The following is a 17,514-nucleotide window of genomic DNA, read 5'->3' as shown; positions in this document are numbered from 1 at the left end:
CCTGGTCAAGTAAGGGCAAGGAAGGAGTTATGGGACAGGAGTCTTTAAATATCAGCGTAACGCAGAGAGGAATCTGCCAGAGTCAGAATGTGATGGAACTGGATATGAAATATAATTCCATTTTACATAACAAGAGTCAAGAATGTCCCAATTAAAAAATGTGAATAAGATAATCATCTCAGGTATGGATGGAATTACTTTTGCAAGAGCTGTACATTTTTTTTAGAAATGTGTAGCTCTTCTTAATGTGCTAGGAATTTCTAATGGGATTATTTAAATATGTTTGAACCTGCAGTGACAATGACCTTAAGGTTACCAATTAGAATATTATTTGAGAGACTAGAGACTCATAAAACCAGATTTCAGCTCAAAAACTGATTGAGCTTACATACATGAACTGAATTCTGCACTGAAAAAACAAAAAAACAAAAAACATTTAACTGAAAGGTGCTGTAAGTGATTTTAGCCGTTCAAGAATTTCCACAAGATGTCAAGCTGAGCCGTTGGATTAGCCACGCCCCCTTTTTCCAAAAGCCTGAACTCCAAAGACAACAAATTAGCTTTATTGAGACCAACATCGAGCAGAAACGGTTGTTAAAAACAACAGCAGCAAAATAGCGCCCTCAACTGACAACTCTTATGAACCTCAATAATTCGCTGCAACTACAACACTATGAGAACGTGCAAAGTTATTGACAGGAAGAAAGCGTTATTGTCTGTGCCCGTGGACACATTTTTGTTTACTGTTTACAGAGTCTAGTGCTGAGACCAGTGAGATATCTCAGGACACTTATTTCATTAATATCTTTCAGGGAGTAGGAACATTTTTTGCATACTTTTCCATGAAAAATGCCTACAGCACATTTAATCCAATTGTGGATATTGGTTCTAAAAAATTTGTTTCTTTGATATAAAATTAAATTGTAGGCTCTACTCAAATACTTTGTGTAACAAAAACCTAAATGAATTTAGTTAATCTAACTTAAATTTGATCTGTTCAAATAAGTTCACGTTACCATATTATACAGTTAGGGTTGGGAGAGTTACTTTTAAAATGTATTCTACTAGAGATAACTGAATACATGCTGTAAAATGTAATTTGTAAAGTATTCTGTTAGATTACTTAAGGTTAGTAACGTTTTCTAAATACTTTGTATTACTTCTTCAGCACTAGTAGATTTTATCACTTGTTTTGACTATAAAAAATCTGCCAAAATACAAATGTTAAAAATATATTATCTGAAAAAAGCCTAAATATCTTTAGTTGCTTCTAAAACAAGATAAAGCAAATTTACCTTGTTTTGAAGATTTTTAGATATTTTTACATGGTTTGGTTATTGTTTTAAAAACAATGCAAAAATTCTCATCAAGAATAAAATTGTTGCCCTATTATCAAAGGTCGTACTAGATTTAAAAAAAAAAAAAAAAAGATCTCAAGTGGATTTCCTTGATAAAAAATTTGATTGTGCCTTATAACAGGTGCATGTAAAATGTCGAGAAATAGCATTTTAGCTTAGCATAAAGCTAACTGTTCACATGACAATTTACACAAGGTTTATTACTATTTCTTCAAAAAAAAACAAACAGTCTTTTATTTAATGATAGTGAACATATGAAGCCATTTATCATCACATAGTTGTTTGGCTCCTTTTTATATCATAATGATAACAGAAATCACCCAAATGGCCCTGATCAAAAGTTTACATACCCTTGAATGTTTGGCCTTGTTACAGACACACAAGGTAACACACACAGGTTTAAATGGCAATTAAAGGTTAATTTCCCACACCTGTGGCTAATTCAATTGCAATTAGTGTCTGTGTATAAATAGTCAATGAGTTTGTTAGCTCTCACATGGATGCACTGAGCAGGTTAGATACTGTGCCATGGGGAGCAGAAAAGAACTGTCAAAAGACCGGCGTAACAAGGTAATGGAACTTTATAAAGATGGAAATGGATATAAAAAGGTATCCAAAGCCTTGAAAATGCCAGTCAGTACTGTTCAATCACTTATTAAGAAGTGGAAAATTCAGGGATCTCTTGATACCAAGCCAACGTCAGGTAGACCAAGAAAGATTTCAGCCACAACTGCCAGAAGAATTGTTCGGGATACAAAGAAAAACCCACAGGTAACCTCAGGAGAAATACAGGCTGCTCTGGAAAAAGACGGTGTGGTTGTTTCAAGGAGCACAATATGACGATACTTGAACAAAAATGAGCTGCATGGTCGAGATGCCAGAAAGAAGCCTTTACTGCGCCATTGCCACAAAAAAGCCCGGTTACAATATGCCCGACAACACCTTGACATGTCTCACAGCTTCTGGCACACTGTAATTTGGAGTGACGAGACCAAAATAGAGCTTTATGGTCACAACCATAAGTGCTATGTTTGGAGAGGGGTCAACAAGGCCTATAGTGAAAAGAATACCATCCCCACTGTGAAGCATGGTGGTGGCTCACTGATGTTTTGGGGGAGTGTGAGCTCTAAAGACACGGGGAATCTTATGAAAATTGATGGCAAGATGAATGCAGCATGTTATCAGAAAATACTGGCAGACAATTTGCATTCTTCTGCACGAAAGCTGCGCATGGGACACTCTTGGACTTTCCAGCATGACAATGACCCTAAGCACAAGGCCAAGTTGACCCTCCAGTGGTTACAGCAGAAAAAGGTGAAGGTTCTGGAGTGGCCATCACAGTCTCCTGATCTTAATATCATCGAGTCACTCTGGGGAAATCTCAAATGTGCGGTTCATGCAAGACGACCAAAGAATTTGCATGACCTGGAGGCATTTTGCCAAGACGAATGGGCAACTATACCACCTGCAAGAATTTGGGGCCTCATAGACAACTATTACAAAAGACTGCACACTGTTATTGATGCTAAAGGGGGCAATACACAGTATTAATAACTAAGATTATGCAGACCTGAACAGGGGTCATTTCATTTTTTTCTTTGTTGCCATGTTTTGTTTTATGATTGTGCCATTCTGATATAACCTACAGTTGAATATGAATCCCATAAGAAATAAAATAAGTGTGTTTTGCCTGCTCACTCATGTTTTCTTTAAAAATGGTACATATATTACCAATTCTCCAAGGGTATGCAAACTTTTGAGCACAACTGTACTTCTCTGTCTGCTTGTATGAATGTAACACATCTTAAAGTGTTTCAGTGCTGTTCAAATGCTCCTCGGATCGCATCATTTATAAAAGTTTTCTAACTGAATAGACTAATGACAATAAAAAAGTAATCTCTTCAGTAATCAAAATACTTTTTGAATATAACTGTATTCTGATTACCAACAATTTAAATTGTAACTGTAGTGAATACAGTTACTAATAATTTGTATTTTAAATACATAATCCCTTTACATGTATTCTGTTACTCCCTAACCCTGTATACAGTGTATATATTTTTGTACTGATTAACATGTATAGTGTTGCTGAGAGTTTACAGATCCCCAATCAGTCAGTAAACTGATGATCCCTCAGTATTTACTTCATGATAAAAGCAATACACACTGATTTTTTTTAGTAATTATGTACCTAACCTTGACCTAACCATTAGCTCCTCCACAATGGACCCTTTTCACAGACTGTGATGAAGCGTTTCCAACTTATTTAGCAGCGTAAATCTAGCAAACTTTAAAACATGTAGTGTAAATTTGTAACATTATGCATTGTCTTATAATAAACAGGAACTAGTTTAAAAATATTAGTTACCACAACTGCGATGGGGTTTCTAATTCAGTCGCCGAGGGAGTGACGGTAAATTTGGCATCTTCTCGCTTCTGACTATCGTAATCCACCGCTCTCTATTTGTTTCCTTTTTTCTTTTGTGGTTGGAGTAAACAGGTAAGCAAAAATTATATTTGCTGTGGTCTCCCATTCACTGCTATATAAGTTTACCCTGCAATAGTTTACTTCTGCATTCCAAACCCGGATATGTGAAAAGGGTCCATGGTAACCCCCCCCAAAAAATCAACATGACAGAAACACCTCTAAATCCCATCATAACAGAACATTAAACAGTAACAAGTCTCCTACTTGTTTTCCTAATTCATTTTCAAATTTACTCTCCCAATCCAGTCCCATGCAAACCATGCTGGAACTGGAAATCCCCTGTGGTGTTTCAGCAATTGATTGATGCAGTTAATATTTACATAGTTCCAACACAGTTGGATTAAGTGAACATGGATTGTACACACTGAAATTAAGTTGAGACCAAATGGTAAATAATTGTGTTGCATTAGCTTGTTTTAAATAAGTTAATTGATCAAGCAGTAAAAATCAAGTTGAGTTAACACCATCTTGACATCTTGTCTAATGATAAAAAGGCAAATATCAATGATATTAATATCATATACTGTCTGAAAATATGTGCATATCTCATTTAAACAGATGTAATAAACCAACCTCACACAACTTCGTAATTCATGAACCTCACGAAAATCCAGCGTTTTCTTCCCATTGAGTGCTCATCTAATACCTTCCTCTGAAGTGCGTATTCCATCAGCCAGAATTAAAAACTTCAGGATCAAAAGTTCCTCTGATTCACAAATCATGACGGTCACTCCGTGACAATCCAAGCAGGTGATCCATGCCGTTTAAACTGTCAGGAGATTGCTGCTCGCGCTGGATCCGCACGAGCGTGTGAGTGCAACTTCAAAGTAAAAGCGCTTCACGTGCACTATGAGTAAATGTCCTATTCACTGTGCACTGTGTACAGTTTGTTTGATTCAGTATTTTTTGAGAAAATGCGATTGCTAATGTGGACATGCCATCCATGTTTGCTGGCACTTCTGTGTGTACTGTTATTTCCTTCTTCATAATATATTTACAATTTCTTAATGGGCAAATTAATTACTAAAATTTGATGACTAAACAGAAATCAGAAGAATCTGCTATCTACCATTTAAAATACAATATTATTTTTTTAGATTCTTTTTTACAAAGTAAAACTTTTGTGTGAAATTGAGTAAATATAGTGCTAAATAATGTTTTTTTTTATATATGACTATATTAACATATATTTTTATGTTACCATTTTATGTTTATGTTACTATATTAAATTGTGTGATATATGGGTATTGTATGGGCCTATCAGCCACCCTGCTCTCTGGATATCGGCATCGGCCATTAAAAAACCCATATCAGTCGATCATTAGCTTTAACATGAAATAAGTAATCAAATATCTTTCATATTGTAGAGATATCATATTGTATCATATACCAATTGTAACTGCAACTAGATTTTAAAATTTTCTGACAAAAATGTGAGTGGTGCTTGCGTGTGTTTGGCATCACAGTGCTGGGGTGTTCTTGGTGGTTGTCTGGAAGTTGATAGGAGGTTGCTAAGGTGTTACTTACTGGCCTAAGTCAAAAGAGCCCACCCCCACTTACAAGGTTATTACATTGTTTTATGATTTCTAATGAGTTACTGCTGAACAGATTTTATATTGAGATTGGAAAAATATTTATGATAAAGTCTTTCTATAAAGTAACATTACTTCCAAAACTGGTATGGTATAAATAGTAATCAGTAAGACCTTATTTATTTGCTGGTGAAGAAATTTTCCTGCCCATTAAAGCTTTTCTCTTCCTTTCCCCCACTAGAGGGTGCTGAACTCTTCTTTGAGGTTTGAAGTGCTGTAGTTACTCTGCTAGAGGTTTGATCAAGCCTACAGCACACATACAGTCACTTCCATCTTTTCTCCAACCCCCCCTTAACTTTAAGATTTTGCACAAACAATAGCTACTGTATGTCTGAATAAGGATTGCTAAGGACTGGAATATGTGAGAGAGCTGTGCATTGTTGCCGCTTTATGCCAGACTGGATCTGTGGCCGTTACTTTGATCTAATCTGGTGTATGTTCTCAGAGGCCAGCCATGACTTAGAGAAAGCCAAATCAGAGAGGTCTCTAATCTGAGCAGACACACAAACTTCCTACTGATAGAATCACAGGACAGACAAGGACAGTGACACATATTAAACCCAGTGAGAGGGGAAAAAATAGTGTGAAAGAGAAGAGGTGTGTGGATGGATGGAAGCTGACTGGATTGCTTCTCTTAAAGGTGAAGTGTGTAATTTCTGTGCCACTAATGTCACCAGAGGGAAGTGCAAAAGCAATGACTGATTTTAAACAGCTTTCTGCAACATTGCAATTGTCTATCTTTGGTCGGACTAACAGAAAGTCATGCCCCTAACTCAGGCCTTTGGTTGAGCCAATGTTGCTGTGTCGGGCTGGTCGGGATGCCCAATCAAATAATGTTCTGATAGTGCCTCAGAGACGCAATGTTTTCAGGGAAATCAACCTATTAAAGGCTAACTTATACAGTAGTTGTCACTATAAGTAAGCGTCTTACAATAAACGTTAAGTAAGTGTGCAGGGTTTGTTGTGGCTGGAAGTTAATTTTAGTATCAAAAAGCAGATCACAGGGGTGCAGATGTGTAAATATATATATATTACCTGGTGTAATGTATAATTTTTTGCATATAAAAGTATGATGACTCTAAGAATAATGATGACATAAAAATAAACGTCTATATACAGTGCATCCGGAAAGTATTCACAGCGCTTCACTTTTTCCACATTTTGTTATGTTACAGCCTTATTCCAAAATGGATTAAATTCATTATTTTCCTCAAAATCCTACAAACAATACCCCATAATGACAACGTGAAAGAAGTTTGTTTGAAATCTTTGCAAATTTATTACAAATAAAAAATGAAAAAAAAAAAATCACATGTACATAAGTATTCACAGCCTTTGCCATGACACTCAAAATTGAGCTCAGGTGCATCCTGTTTCCACTGATCATCCTTGAGATGTTTCTACAACTTGATTGGAGTCCACCTGTGGTAAATTCAGTTGATTGGACATGATTTGGAAAGGCACACACCTGTCTATATAAGGTCCCACAGGTAACAGTGCATGTCAGAGCACAAACCAAGCCATGAAGTCCAAGGAATTGTCTGTAGACCTCTGAGACAGGAATGTATCGAGGCACAGATCTGGGGAAGGGTACAGAAAAATTTCTGCAGCATTGAAGGTCCCAATGAGCACAGTGGCCTCCATCACCCATAAATGGAAGAAGTTTGGAACCACCAGGACTCTTCCTAGAGCTGGCCGCCCGGCCAAACTGAGTGATCGGGGGAGAAGGGCCTTAGTCAGGGAGGTGACCAAGAACCCGATGGTCACTCTGACAGAGCTCCAGCGTTTCTCTGTGGAGAGAGGAGAAACTTCCAGAAGAACAACCATCTCTGCAGCACTCCACCAATCAGGCCTGTATGGTAGAGTGGCCAGACGGAAGCCACTCCTCAGTAAAAGGCACATGACAGCCTGCCTGGAGTTTGCCAAAAGGCACCTGAAGGACTCTCAGACCATGAGAAACAAAGATAGAACTCTTTGGCCTGAATGGCAAGCGTCATGTCTGGAGGAAACCAGGCACCGCTCATCACCTGGCCAATACCATCCCTACAGTGAAGCATGGTCGTGGCAGCATCATGCTGTGGGGATGTTTTTCAGCGGCAGGAGCTGGGAGACTAGTCAGGATCTAGGGAAAGATGAATGCAGCAATGTACAGAGACATCCTTGATGAAAACCTGCTCCAGAGCGCTCTGGACCTCAGACTGGGGCGAAGGTTCATCTTCCAACAGGACAACGACCCTAAGCACACAGCCAAGATAACAAAGGAGTGGCTACGGGACAACTCTGTGAATGTCCTTGAGTGGCCCAGTCAGAGCCCAGACTTGAACCCGATTGAACATCTCTGGAGAGATCTGAAAATGGCTATGCACCGACGCTCCCCATCCAACCTGATGGAGCTTGAGAGGTCCCGCAAAGAAGAATGGGAGAAACTGCCCAAAAATAGGTGTGCCAAGCTTGTAGCATCATACTCAAAAAGACTTGAGGCTGTAATTGGTGCCAAAGGTGCTTCAACAAAGTATTGAGCAAAGGCTGTGAATACTTATGTACATGTGATTTTTTTTTTCGTTTTTTATTTTTAATAAATTTGCAAAGATTTCAAACAAACTTCTTTCACGTTGTTATTATGGGGTATTGTTTGTAGAATTGAGGAAAATAATGAATTTAATCCATTTTGGAATAAGGCTGTCACATAACAAAATGTGGAAAAAGTGAAGCGCTGTGAATACTTTCCGGATGCACTATATATATATATATATATATATATATATATATATATATATATTTTTTTTTTTTTTGCATTGTGACATTATTTTCATTACAATAAAGCAATTTTGTCAGACAAATTCAATGTTAAAAGTTGATTGAGCTATCTATTGTAGAAAAAGTTGAGATTATTCAAATGTAACTTTTATGGCATTCAGCATGGTCAAATTAAATTTTTAAATAGCGAGAACATACAGTGTCAAGTTTGGTCTTGAAGGTAAAACTTGCAAGCTTTTGAGCTTGCTCAGTTTGATCACAGAGGAAGCCATTTTTGGCAGAATAATTCCCCTTACTTACCATTGCCACTAGTATGCTATCACAGCTAGTTTGGCTTGATTTGACTATGAATATTTTCTTACTTAATGTGTTTATGATATGTAAATATTGCTAATTTAGTAATATTTTTGACAGGATGTTTGATAGCTCTATTGACCTTACTAGTTGATAAGATCATGCAAAATAACTGCATAGGATTGTCCATTAATTGGATTTTTTGTGGAAACGTTAACTTCTGGGAAGTGGAAACTTCAAGTTTACTGCTGTAAGTCTAAGCCAGGACTCTTAAGGATCTTTTCCGGTCATGAACATCCATTAAATTCATGGAAAGGTCCTAAGAAATTCATGGCTCAAAAGATATGGAAACCCTCTTAGGCTAAACACTATGAATTTCATATTGTTGTATTTCCCAACACACTCTCACAGAGAAATCGTACAGATTTGTACGAGCTGGCTATATTGTATGAAATTGTACGAGTTGGGTCGTTCGAATTAGTATGACTTTTGCAATAGCGAATCAGATGCCTATCTCCAATCAGCCAGTCTCCCTCATCTCCTTCTAAAACGTGACAATTACTTTCTTCCGTCATACAAAACATACAGTACTCTTTATGCTTCAAATCATCCTTACAGACTCTACTCTATGGTTAGGTTTAGAGATGGGTTTTGGGTTAGGGCATAAAATTAATAAGCATGTGACATGTCTAACACACGTTACTTTCGCTTACTCCCACATTACACATGCGGGTATTTGCACGTCTAAAATTCATATGAACAAACTCCTACGATTTCATAAGATTTTGCCAACTCGTACAAATTCGTATGACTTCTCATGAGATCTATTAAGTAATCGATGATTTTTGCTTTATTTCGTGTTTTTAATGATGTCTTGCTGTAAAAAGTTGAAGTCACCATTAGGGTGATTAGTGTTCGTTTTGGTGAACTTCAGTTTTTAAGTTTTTTTTTTTTAATTTTAGTGGTGATCACTTTCACTGCTTTATAAGTCAGTCCAACTGATTGGTTGTTTGGTGGGTCTGACTCATGACCTTTAGTGGAAATGGTAGTCTGGCTAACAAAGAATATTTTTACTAAGCACTATTTTCTACACCAGGAAAACACTATATTTGTGCTCAGCTAAACTTAAGAATGAGAGCTTTTTCAACTTGGGTATATGTGTAATAATCACTGTTATTTCTGAGTTTCTTGAACTTAATTGAACAAGTTTAACCTTAAGTTAAGGAAACTCAGAAAAGCCCTGAAGCTGGTTGCCTTAATTTTCTTTAAAGTTTTCTCAACTTCTGATTTTTTACAGTATGTTCTAGGCTTTAATATGCCATTATGCAGTAGGAATGTCCTTAATTTTTGGTAAACTCTGAAATCTGTTTCATTTTGCAGCTTTTTGAACTCATGTAGATCAAGGTGAGGTTGTTTGCAATAATTTCTTTTAAGTGACGACTTCTTAGAATAATGCACCTCCGTCTGTATTCACATCAGCTATAGTAGCAATTTATATCAGTAAATTACTGAACATTTCTCACAGCTGTTATAGTGAACAAACTAATCAAATCTATTAACAAATCAGACAAGCTGGTCTATTGAAATGAAGTGGTATATCAAAGCCATCGCATTTGTGCAAATGATCAAAATGAGGTCTGCATATTTACTTTTATTCCACTTGATGGATATTTGCACAAGGTTAATAAGGCCATGTGGACTGTGCGTGTCTTTCCTCCGTGTAAGCATGTGCAATCTGTGCCCACTGCTGTGTTGAAATCTGTCACTGTTGCTGTATAAAACACTCAACTGTTCATGTGCTATAGCTTTCATCTACAAATAATGTTCTTTAATCAAATTCCCACCATGTTTTAATTTGATTCATTTGTCCGTTTGACATATACCTGAATTAAATGGGCATACTGACATTTGTCCAATCTGTTAAATTCTGCACTCTGCTGCATGTTGATAATTCCTTGTACAGAAGAACTTTTTCAGTTTTCAGAATTTCAGCACAAATAAAAAAGTAATTTTAAAGTTAAAATAACTATTATTACACTAATTTGATACATTTTTCCAGCTCTTCACTGTTGGAGCCTAATCTATTACAGTGTAATTACTATGTAAAAAATATTTAATATTTAGATGTCTTTTCAAAAGTGTTGCACATATTAAGAGCCCATTTTAAGGTGAAAACAACACTTATTGCACTAATTTGATCGAGTTTTCCAGCTCTGCACAGTTGGAACCTCATTTATTACAGTGTAATTACTATGTAAATTTCTTTTAATATTTAGATGTCTTTTCAAAAGTGCTGCACATATTAAGAGCCCATTTTAAGGTGAAAACAACCCTTATTGCACTAATTTGGTCGAGTTTTCCAGCTCTACACATTTGGAACCTCATTTATTACAGTGTAATTACTATGTAGAAAAAAATTATATTTAAATGTCTTTTCAAAAGTGCTGCACATATTAAGAGCCCATTTTAAGGTGAAAACAACCCTTATTGCACTAATTTGATCGAGTTTTCCAGCTCTGCACTGTTGGAACATCATCTATTGCAATATTACTACTTTGTAATAAACATTTTTAATTGTCAATGTCTTTTCAAAAGTGCAGCACATATAAAAGGCCCATTTTAAAGTGAAAAGAATCCTTATAGCGCAAATATGAGTTTTCCAGCACTTCAGTGTTATAACCACATCTATTATAATGTTATTACTATGTAATAAATATTTTAAAATCACATTTTCAATGTTTTTACAAAAGTGTAGCCTATATCAAGTGTCCATTCTGTTTGTAAGATGAAAAACAAATCTATTTGCACTAATTTGATCAAATTTTGCAATGCTGCACTGTTAAAACCTCATCTATTACAATATTGTTACTATGCAATAAACATTTATATGTGTTTAAATGTATGAAAAGCTTATTTTAAAGATAAAAAGCCTTCTTTTCTCTTGCACTAATTTGATAGAATTTTCAGGGTTAGAATGTCATCTATTACAATGTTATTACTATGTGATAAACTCAAATATGTATATATATATATATATATATATATATATATATATATATATATATATATATATATATATATATATATATATATATATATATATATATATATATAACACACACACTCTTATGGCCAAAGATTTGGAGTAATGTACAGATTTTGCTGTTTTGGAAGGAAATTGGTACTTTAATTCACCAAAGTGGAATTCAACTGATCACAAAGTATAGTCAGGACATTATTGATGTAAAAAAACAGCCAGTAAAAAAGTCATTTTTGATCGAATCTAGACAGGCCCCATTTCCAGCAGCCATCACTCCAACACCTTATCCTTGAGTAATCATGCTAAATTGCTAATTTGGTACTAGAAAATCACTTGCCATTATATCAAACACAGTTGAAAGCTATTTGGTTTGTTAAATGAAGCTTAACATTGTCTTTGTGTTTGTTTTTGAGTTGCCACAGTATGCAATAGATCGGCATGTCTTAAGGTCAACATTTGGCCAAAAATGGCAAAAAAAGAAACAGTTTTCTCTAGAAACTCGTCAGTCAGTCATTGTTTTGAGGAATGAAGGCTATACAATGTTTGAAATTGCCAAAAAAACTGAAGATTTCATACAAAGGTGTACACAACAGTCTTCAAAGACAAAGGACAACTGGCTCTAACAAGGACAGAAAGAGATGTGGAAGGCCCAGATACAACTAAACAAGAGGATAAGTACATCAGAGTCTCTAGTTTGAGAAATAGACGCCTCACATGTCCTCAGCTGACAGCTTCATTGAATTCTACCCGCTCAACACTAGTTTCATGTACAACAGTAAAGAGAAGACTCAGGGGTGCAGGCCTTATGGGAAGAATTGCAAAGAAAAAGCCACTTTTGAAACAGAAAATCAAAAAGAAAAGGTTAGAGTGGGCAAAGAAACACAAACATTGGACAACAGATAATTGGAAAAGAGTGTTATGGATCTTAACCCCATTGAGCTTTTGTGGGATCAGCTAGACTGTAAGGTGCATGAGAAGTGCCCGACAAGACAGCCACATCTATGGCAAGTGCTACAGGAAGCGTGGGGTGAAATGTCACCTGAGTATCTGGACAAACTGACAGCTGTCATTGCTGCACGTGGAGGATTTTTTGATGAGAACTCTTTGGTTTTTTTCAAATTGTAATAGTAATTTGTCATGTTATTAATGTCCTGACTATACTTTGTGATCAGCTGAATGCAACTTTGGTGAATAAAAGTACCAATTTCTTTCCATAAGATAAACATCTGTACATTATACCAAACTTTTGGCTGCCAGTGTATATATATTAGGGCTGTCGATTTAACACATTACTTCAGCGTGATGAATTATATAAAAAATAACGCAATTAATCATGTCCAGACCGTAATAAGGGATATTCCTTCCATCTGAGCAATTCAAGCTTGAAGTACCACCTGTTTTCTCCAGGGGGCAGTAAGCAAAACTTCAGCTGTTTTGGGCAACATACTCATACAGAGAACAAACCACACTCACCAACAGCAGACAGCACAAGATGAGAACACGTTCTTGCGTTCAAACAGCTTGATGGAGCGCAAATCGGAACGCAGGGATCTCAAGACATGTTCTTCTAAGTACCAAACTATGTTTAACTTGACACAGCGATCTCAAATGGTATGTTTATGATGCTCTAAAAAAGTCTGACGCAGGTGTACATTGACACATCCTTAGAAAAGCTCTCATAATAAATCTCGGTCTGACTGACGAATACAACTGCAAAATGAATTGCTGTGAACTGTAGGCCAATAATAGGCTTATGTTCAATAATATGGAAATATACAATATATTGCATACTAAAGCCACTTTTTGAATTGTCTTTTTGGTAACACTTTACAATAAGGTTCCATTTGTTAATATTAATTAATGCATTAGGTATCATGAACAAACTATTAACAATATATTGTTTACAGCATTTTTTAATCTTTGTTAATGTTAGTTAATAAAAATACAATTGTTCATTGTTAGTTCATATTAGTTCATAGTGCATTAACTAATGTTAACAAACACAACTTTTGATTTGAAAAATATATTAGTATATGTTGACATTAACATTAAATAAGATTAATAAAAGCAGTAAAAGTATTGTTCATTGTTATTTCATGTAAACTAATGTTTTTAACTAATGTTAACAAATGGAACCTTATTGTAAAGTGTCACCAACTTTTTTAATCTTTACTCGTGTGCTACAATGATGTAATGCATTTTAATTATATCATAATTTTTTATAATATATATACTGTATTTTATGTATAATTATTTAAATATAACTGTTTATAAGTATTTAATCATTATATATTGAATTATTGTTATTTGAGGGGCTTTCTTAGCAAATATTTGTATATGTGATAATTGCGATTAATTCAATTAATTAATAAGCATACCATATAAGTAATTTGATAAAAAATGTAAATCGATTGACAGCCCTAACATACACTATATTGCCAAAAGTATTCGCTCACCCTTCCAAATAATTGAATTCAGGTGTTCCAATCACTTCCATGGCCACAGGTGTATAAAATGAAGCACCTAGGCATGCAGACTGCTTCTACAAACATTTGTGAAAGAATGGGCCGCTCTCAGGAGCTCAGAGAATTCCAGCATGGTACTGTGATAGGATGCCACCTGTGCAACAAGTCCAGTCGTGAAATTTCCTCGCTACTAAATATTCCACAGTCAACTGTCAGTGGTATTATAACAAAGTGGAAGCGATTGGGAATGACAGCAACTCAGCCACGAAGTGGTAGGCCACGTAAAATGACAGAGCGGGGTCAGCGGATACTGAGGCACATAGTGCGTAGAGGTCGCCAACTTTCTGCAGAGTCAATCGCTACAGAACTCCAAAGTTCATGTGGCCTTCAGATTAGCTCAAGAACAATGCGTAGAGAGCTTCATGGAATGGGTTTCCATGGCCGAGCAGCTGCATCCAAGCCATACATCACCAAGTGCAATGCAAAGCGTCGGATGCAGTGGTGTAAAGCACGCCGCCACTGGACTCTAGAGCAGTGGAGACGCGTTCTCTGGAGTGACGAATCACGCTTCTCCATCTGGCAATCTGATGGACGAGTCTGGGTTTGGCGGTTGCCAGGAGAACGGTACTTGTCTGACTGCATTGTGCCAGCTGTGAAGTTTGGTGGAGGGGGGATTATGGTGTGGGGATGTTTTTCAGGAGCTGGGCTTGGCCCCTTAGTTCCGGTGAAAGGAACTCTGAATGCTTTAGCATACCAAGAGATTTTGGACAATTCCATGCTCCCAACTTTGTGGGAACAGTTTGGGGATGGCCCCTTCCTGTTCCAACATTACTGCGCACCAGTGCACAAAGCAAGGTCCATAAAGACATGGATGAGCGAGTTTGGTGTGGAAGAACTTGACTGGCCTGCACAGAGTCCTGACCTCAACCCGATAGAGCACCTTTGGGATGAATTAGAGCGAAGACTGCGAGCCAGGCCTTCTCGTCCAACATCAGTGTCTGACCTCACAAATGCGCTTCTGGAAAAATGGTCAAAAATTCCCATATACACACTCCTAAACCTTGTGGAAAGCCTTCCCAGAAGAGTTGAAGCTGTTATAGCTGCAAAGGGTGGGCCGCGTCATATTAAACCCTATGGATTAAGAATGGGATGTCACTTAAGTTCATATGCGTCTAAAGGCAGATGAGCGAATACTTTTGGCAATATAGTGTGTATATACAGTATATATATATATATATATATATATATATATATATATATATATATATATATATATATATATATATATATATATATATATATATATATGTATATATATAGTCAGATTCATTAAAACAACTTTGTTCAATCATATAACATAACTATAAAACTCCAAAACTATAAATAAATGTACAAAAGTTGCAAAAGCATTCCATAATATGTGAACCTGCTGTTCAGGGGCGAGTGCAGGAATAAAGGCATTACGACAAGCTGTGTCGCACGAGACCATTAGATAGGGTGATACCATCAGGCTGCGAAGCATGACATGCAAGGGGGGATTACAGGGGGATTACATGGTGTCTGGCTCATGAGACACATTAAATTTGGTCAGCATGTTAAAAGTGGCATCTCTGCAGCACTTGTCTCCAGGCGGCCGGACGGCTAAAGCCATCCAAAGACCTGAATCCTTTTAAAAACTGTACTGAGTCTGACGGATAACAGCAAACATCATTACCGATGTTGTTTAATGATTGCTGCTTTGGTCTTGGATCTAAGACTCAAATCATAAAGAAAGACAGGGAGAGTTATAAATGGAAGATGATGAAAAAAATTGAAAGCTGAAATTAACCGCAATTTTATGTCTGAGATTTTTTTCTACCCATATTGGAGGCTTAAAACTAGCATCTAAAATTCAATAACGTAACTTTAAGGGCACTATTTCTAGCCTTTATTGCCTATTGACTTTTTCATTTCAGGGATTATGTTAGACAGCTCTGTAAAAATAAGGGCCAAAAAGACACAAGTTAGAAGTCATAAATCCCCATGTTCTCCATTTGTTGAGAAAATAATTTTTTTTTTTCTCACAGTGCTCACCATCTGTTGGATCAGATTGGCAGAATAACGGCTCTTAGGACAGCAGCTGGGCAACTCGGTGACTCCCGCCTCTGCAAGGGAATGACTTTACATGGGCACTCTGAACAACTCTAATGGCCTCTAATGTTTAATATAAGAATAATTTGCTGATATGATAATGCTGACTGACAACAATAGACTCCGGATTGCGAAGTATTATGACAATGTTGTTTTATATATAAAACTGATCTTATTTACATCACCACACCTTTTTCTCTGAGATAGCGACATTTCATATATACTTCATATAGGGGAGACCAGGGCTAGCTGTTGCATGGGGAAGGTGTCACAAGGGCTAGATCTTAGAACAGTAGGATATGGAGTCAAAAGTCCCATTGTGCAAATGTGAGTTCTCTAGCAGAGGTTTTGTGTTTTGGTTTCAAAAACATTGTTCAAAACCCTCTTAAAGGGATAGTTCACCCAATGAAAATGCTCTCATCATTTACTGACCATCTTGCCATCCCAGATGTGTATGACTTTCTTTCTAATGCAGAACACAAACAAAGACTTTGTGAAGAATATCTCAGTTCTATAAGTACATACAATACAAGTGAATGGTAACCAAATATTGAAGCTCCAAAAACCACATAAAGGCAGCATAAAAGTAATCCATATGACTCTTAAGTCTATGTCTTCAGAAGCGATGTGATGGATGTGGGTTAGAAACAAATCATTGTAAATCTCCACTTTCACTTTTACTTCCACATTCTTCTTTTCTTTTTTGTCGATTTGCATTCTTTATGCATATTGCTACCTACTGGTCAGGGCTGGTCAAATTTGGAGATTTATATATATATTATATTTTTTATGCTACCTTTTCCCCATTTGTTGTTTTGAGTGAATAATTTTGTGCCTTATAATTGTTTTGCAGGTGTAGATTTAAAGAGAGGCATAGATTTTGTTTTAGTGGTTGTGATGCTGGTGACATCCCTGTCCAATTTTAAAGAAATATAGAACAAACACTTTTTATGGAAATTTTTTTAAAAAACAGGTTTGAAATAATAATAATAAAAAAGATATATTGTTCAAAATGAACACAAAACATACCTGGCCACTTTCCGTTTGTCAAATGTTAGTTGAACATTGTGATGAACTACACTTTCTGCTAAGAGACCTGTGTGACATTGAGGGGAACTGACTTCATATATCCATTAAAAATCACCCCAACAAAAAAGTAAAAGTAATTGGTTAAAGTGGTTAAAAGTAATTGCAAAATTGACTGAAAATTAAATTTACTTCTGAGATAAGGTCTAGCTTAATTTGTTTGGAGATGCCACTTGGTTTGATATTTTGCATCCAATGCAATGACATTCAGAATTTTTTAGGTGTAACTCAAGTGTCAAAAAGTGTCCAAGTACTTTTTGGGGCCACTGTATATTTTAGAAGTACTTTAGTAATAAAATGTGTA

The 17,514-nt window shown here is 36.3% G+C and overlaps 1 protein-coding gene across 1 annotated transcript in view; it reads left to right on the top strand.

Annotated features, from left to right (window-relative positions):
• LOC127451111 (glutamate receptor ionotropic, NMDA 2C-like) overlaps positions 1-17,514 on the top strand; it is a 118,972-nt gene that overhangs the window by 19,495 nt on the left and 81,963 nt on the right. The window lies entirely within an intron of this gene.

This window comes from Myxocyprinus asiaticus, chromosome 14 (assembly GCF_019703515.2).
Source record: "Myxocyprinus asiaticus isolate MX2 ecotype Aquarium Trade chromosome 14, UBuf_Myxa_2, whole genome shotgun sequence".
Lineage (NCBI taxonomy): Eukaryota > Metazoa > Chordata > Actinopteri > Cypriniformes > Catostomidae > Myxocyprinus > Myxocyprinus asiaticus.
Note: the sequence above shows the minus strand (reverse complement) of the source record. Positions and strands in the feature narration are given on the sequence as shown.